Source organism: Netta rufina (genome assembly GCF_964035555.1).
Source record: "Netta rufina genome assembly, chromosome: 35".
Lineage (NCBI taxonomy): Eukaryota > Metazoa > Chordata > Aves > Anseriformes > Anatidae > Netta > Netta rufina.
The window spans coordinates 122,991-128,990 of NC_140159.1; positions in this window are offsets into that span (position 1 = coordinate 122,991).

A 6,000-nucleotide genomic window follows, 5' to 3' on the forward strand; every position below is an offset into this window, starting at 1 on the left:
TCCCCCCCCCAAGTGTGACCCCCCCCCCCATGTTTTATGGACCCCCCACAATGGGTTATCCAAAGTGTCCCCCATGTCCCCAAGGTGCCCCCCCCCAAAAAAAACTCCCCCCGACCCCCCCATTGGATCCCCAAGTGCCAGGAGCCCCCCCCCCCCCCATTGGGGTACCCCAAGTGTCCCCAAGGTGTTTCCCCCCAAATTCTCCCCCCCCCAAGTTGCCTCCCCCAAATCGCCCCCCCCCCTGAATCCCCCCCCCCTCAAAGGTACCCGGCAGGGTCCCCGCGCTCCCCCCACACGTGCTGGCACCCATGGGTGCCCCCCCCACCCCCCCGTGCCAGGACTCTCCCCCGCGTCTCACACGCAGCACACGCAGCACGCACAATGCTCAGCACGTACAACATGCTACACGTACAGCAGCACATGCAATGTACATACAATGTACATGCATTCTACATACAATGCACATACAATGCACACGGTACATACAACGCACATACAACGCACATACAATGCACACAGCACATGGAATCACATGCAATGTACATGCAATGCACACACGATGCACACAGCACATACAATGCAGCACTCACAACACGCAAGCACATACAACATACAGGACATGCGTGTACAGCACATACATGGACACACACGGCACATATATGGACACACACGGCACATACATGGACACGCATGGCACATATATGGACACACACGGCACATATATGGACACACATGGCACATACGTGACTACAGCACGCCACGTATAACGCACAGCACACGCGTGCAATGCACACACAATGCACAGCACATGCTTACACACGCACAGGACATACATGTACACACACTGCACATCCATGAACACACACAGCACATACATGGACGTGCTCTTCACGCATGTACACGCAATATCCATGCATATGCACACCCTGCACACACATGTACACACACAGCACATACATGTACACACACTACATGCATGTACACACCCAGCACATACATTTACACACCCAGCGCATACATGTACACGCACTACACATACATGTACATGCATGTACATGCATATACACACACAGCACATGCATTTCCATGTACTGCATGCCTCTACATGCACTGCACATACATGTAACTGCAATGTACACGCATATACATGCAATGTACATGCATGTACACGCACAGCACATACATGTACATGCAAAACATGCATATACACGCACCACACACACCTGTAACTGCACTGCACATACATGTACACGCACCGCACATACACACACACGCCATACATGCATCCACACGCACCGCACACGCATGTACAGCCGATACACGCATCCACACGCAGTGCACACGCATCCACACACATCACACCCACGCACACGTCACACGCAGCCCACGCGTGCCGCAGGGCCGGGACACGCCGCCCACCCCCGGTTAGGGCTGGTGGGGGGGGGGGGGGGGACACCCGCAGCCGCCCCCTCCCCGTTTTAACCCCATGGGGGGGGCATTTACCGGTTCCCGGGGGGGTCGCTACGGTCCCGGGGCGCCCCCCGCTCCCTCCCCCGGCCGGGGGCGGCGGCTCCCGGGGGTGCCCGGGGGTGAGTCCCGGGGGTCGATGCCGGTGCCCGGTCTCAGGGGCGGATCCCGGTCCCGGTTGAGGATCCCGGTGCCGGTGGCGGGTCCCGGTCCCGGTGCCCGGTGCCCAGGGGCGGATCCAGGTCCCGGTGCCCGGTGCCCGGTGGCGGATCCCGGTGCCCGGTGCCGGTGCCCAGTAGTGGATGCCGGTCCCGGTGCCCGGTTGCGGATCCCGGTCCCGGTTGCAGAGCCCGGTCCCGGTGTCCGGTCCCGGTTCCCAGTCGCGGGTCCCGGTGCCCGGTCCCGGTGGCTGCTCCCGGTGCCGGTGCCCGGTTGCGGATCCCGGTCCCGGTCCCGGTGCCTGCTCCCGGTGCCGGTCCCGGTGTCGGATCCCGGTGCCCGGTCCCGGTGCCCGGTCCCGGTCCCGGTCCCGGTGCCGGCTCCTCCCGTTCAGGACCGCGGACAGCGGCGCCGCCGCCTTTATACCCGCGCCCGGCCCCACGTGACCTCCATTGACGTCAGAGCCCATTCATAAAATCCGGCCGGGGCTGGGAAGGGGGGGGCGCGCGGTGCGCATGCGCAGCTTCCCCCCCCCCCCCCCCGGGGAACGGCGGCGGCATGAATGGGCGCGGGATGAATGGGGCGGGGGGGGCGGGAGAGGGAGGGCGAGGAACGGAGGGACCTACACACGGCCCTATACACACGGCCCTATATAAACAGCCCTGCACACGGCCCTATATGTACCCGGCCCTATATAAACAGCCCTACGGACGGCCCTATATACACACGGCCCTATATAAATAGCCCTACGCACGGCCCTATATAAACAGCCCTACACATGGCCCTATATAAAGACCCCTATACACGGCCCTATATAAACAGCCCTACACGTGGCCCTATATACAGATCCCTATACACGGCCCTATATAAATACCCCTACACGTGGCCCTATATATACACGGCCCTAAACACACGGCCCTATGTAAGTAGCCCTACACACGGCCCTATATAAATACCCCTACACATGGCCCTATATATATACGGCCCTACATATGCACGGCCCTATATATACACCCCCTACACGCAGCCCTATATACAGACCCCTATATACGGCCCTATATGCATGCCCCTATACGCACACCCCCCCTATACACACCCAATCCCTATACAAAAACACCACATACAACCACCCTATACGTCCCCCCGCCCCTATACATACAGCCACGCCCCTATACACAAATCTACACCCCTATAGATGCCCACACCCCTATAGACAACCCCATAGGCACCCACCCCCTATAGATACCCACCCCCTATAGACACCCACAACCTATAGACACCCAACCCCTATAGACAGCCACCCCCTATACACACCCACCCCCTATACACCCCTATAGACGCCCCTATAGACGCCGGGCTCGCACAAGGGCACACTCACCTCTTGCAAGGACACGGCATTCACGCCACGTCCATAGGTGCTCCTATAGGGGTGAGGGGGGCATATAGGGTGTGAGGGGGTATAGAGGGTGGGGGGGGAGTTCTCTGTATATAGGGGAGGCTGTGTATATGGACGGGATGTGTATAGGGGGGCGTATATAGGGTTGCCTGTGTATAGAAGGGGGTACATATATGGGGGCGGGGGCATGGGGGGGTATATAGGGGGGTGTGTATAGGGAGGTTGTATATAGGGGATGTGTGTATATAGGGGATGTGTCTATAGGGGTGTGTAATAGGGGTTTTTTTTTGTCCATATAGGGGTTGTGTGTATGGGGGTGGCTGGGTAGGTGCCTATACGTACCGGTGTGTACGCGGGGGGATTCCTGTGTGCCTATAGGTACCTATAGATGCCCATGTGCCCAAGGGGGTTCCCTGGGTGCCTATAGGTAGCCGTGTCTCCACCGGGGGGGGGGGTCTTTGGGTACCTATAGGTACCCCTGTAGCCATGGGGTGGGGGGGTTCCCTGGGTGTCTATAGGTGCCTATACGTGCCTATAGGTGCCCCTGTGCCCACGGGGGGGGGTCTCTAGGTGCCTATAGGTGCCTGGGTGTACAAAGGGGGGGGTCCCTAGGTGCCTATAGGTACCGGTTTGCCTACAGGGGGGGTCCCAGGGTGCCTATAGGCGCCTATAGGTGCCTTTGTGTACAAGGGGGGGGTCTCTAGGTGCCTATAGGTGCCTATAGGTGCCTATAGGTGCCCCTGTGCCCACGGGGGGGGGGGGTCTCTGCACCCCTATACGTGCCGGTGTGCACGTGGGGGGGCTCGGGGGGGGGCCCGTGCCCGCTCGCCGGTGACTCACCAATGCAGCTGCTTCTATAGGGGCGGGGGGGGGTATGGGGGTGGGGGCGGAGCCACCGAGCCCCCCCCCCCCCCTCCTCCTCCCCCCCCCCCCCCCCCGCACCGACCCCCCCCCCAGTGTATAGGGGGCGGGGGGGGGGGGGGATGAGTCACCGGGGACCGCAGCCGCTTCCTGCGTGGCCCCCACGGCGCTGCGGGGACGTATGGGAGGGGGGGGGGGGATGTATAGGGCGGGGGGGGGGATGTATAGGGTGGGGGGGGGCAGATGTATAGGGCGGGGGGGATGTATAGGGTCTGGGGTAGGGTCTGGGGGTGATGTATAGTGTCGGGGGTAGATGTATAGGGCGGGGGGGGGGGGTATATGTCGGGAGGGAGATGTATAGGGTCGGGGGGGATGTATAGGGCCAGGGGGGGGTGTATAGGGCGGGGGGGGGGGTATAGGGTCGGGGTGGGAGGGATATAGGGATTGAGGGGGGAGATATATAGGGGTTGGGAGGGGGAATAGAGGGGGTTGGAGGTGTTTAGGGTTTGGGGGGGGTGTATAGGGTCTGGGGGGTGTATAGGGACAGGGTGTGTATAGGGGCTGGAGGGGGTATATAGGGGTTAGGGGGTGCATAAGGTCTAGGTGGTATATAGGGGCAGAAGGGAGAGATATGGGGTCTGGGGGGTGTATAGGGACTGGGGGGGTATATATAGGGACTGGGGGCATATATAGGGGCTGGGGGGTGTATAGGGACAGGGGGTGTATAGGGGCTGGGGGAGATATGTAGGGATTGGGGGGTATATAGGGTCTGGGGGGGTATATAGGGATTGGGGAGTGTATAGGGTCGATGGCAAGGGGGTATATCAGCATGGGGGGGGTATAGGGACTTCGGGGAATATAGAGGGGTTGGGGGTTGTATAGGGTCAGGGGTTATATAGCAACGGAGGAGGGTATAGGGCCAGGGGATCTATAGGGCTGGGAGGTATGTATAGGGGCTGAAGGTGGGGGGGCAAGGGGGACATATAGGGACAAGGGGTCTACGTGGGGGAGGTATATAGGGCCAGGAGGGACGTATAGGGCCAAGGGGGACTGGTGGGGATCTATAGGGCCAGGAGGGACGTATAGGGGCAGGGACAAGGGGTCAGGGGGGGAATCTATAGGGGCAGGGACGTTGAGGAGGGTTGTCCAGGGGCTGTATAGGGGACATATAGGGCCAAGGGGAATGTATAGGGGCAAGGATAGGGATACGGGGGCCTGAACAGGGGGGTGTATGGGGGGTGTATAGGGGCGGGGGGGGCTGTATGGGGCCATATGGAGGCTCTGTAGGACCGAGGGGACTTATGGGGGCTTTAGGGATGTATAGGGACCAGGGGGATGTATGGGGGGGGGCTCTATAGGGACTGTACAGAATCAAGGGCACCTTAAGGAGGCCGGGGGGGGCTATGTAGGGGTGGGGAGGGAGCTGTATAGGGACAGGAGGGGGGGTATGGGGGAAGTATAGGGCTGGGGGGGGCTGGAGAGGGGCTCTATAGGGACTGAGGGGGATCCATAGGGGCTGTGGGGGCTCTATAGGTACAAGGGGGGGGTCTATAAGGACCGGGGAGGTCTATAGGGGCTGAGTGGGGCTCTATAGGGACTGGGGGGGCTCTATAGGGTACAAGGGGGCTCTATAGGGACCGAGGGGGGACTCTATAGGGGCTGGGGGGGCTCTATAAGGAACGGGGAGGCTCTATAGGGTACAAGGGGCTCTATAGTGACCATGGGGGGGCTCTATAGGGGCTGGGGGGCTCTATAAGGACCGGGGGGGCTCTATAGGGTACAAGGGGTCTCTATAGGGACCGAGGGTGGGGCTCTATAGGGGCTGGGGGGGCTCTAAAAGGACCGGGGGGGGCTCTATAAGGACCGGGGGGCTCTATAGGGTACAAGGGGGCTCTATAGTTACCATGGGGGGGCTCTATAGGCCCGGGGGGGGCTCTATAAGGACCGGGGGTCTCTATAGGGTACAAGGGGTCTCTATAGGGACCGAGGGGGGGCTCTATAGGGGCTGGGGGGGCTCTATAAGGACTGGGGGGGCTCTATAAGGACCGGGGGGGCTCTATAGGGTACAAGGGGGCTCTATAGTTACCATGGGGGGGCTCTATAGGGCCCGGGGGGGC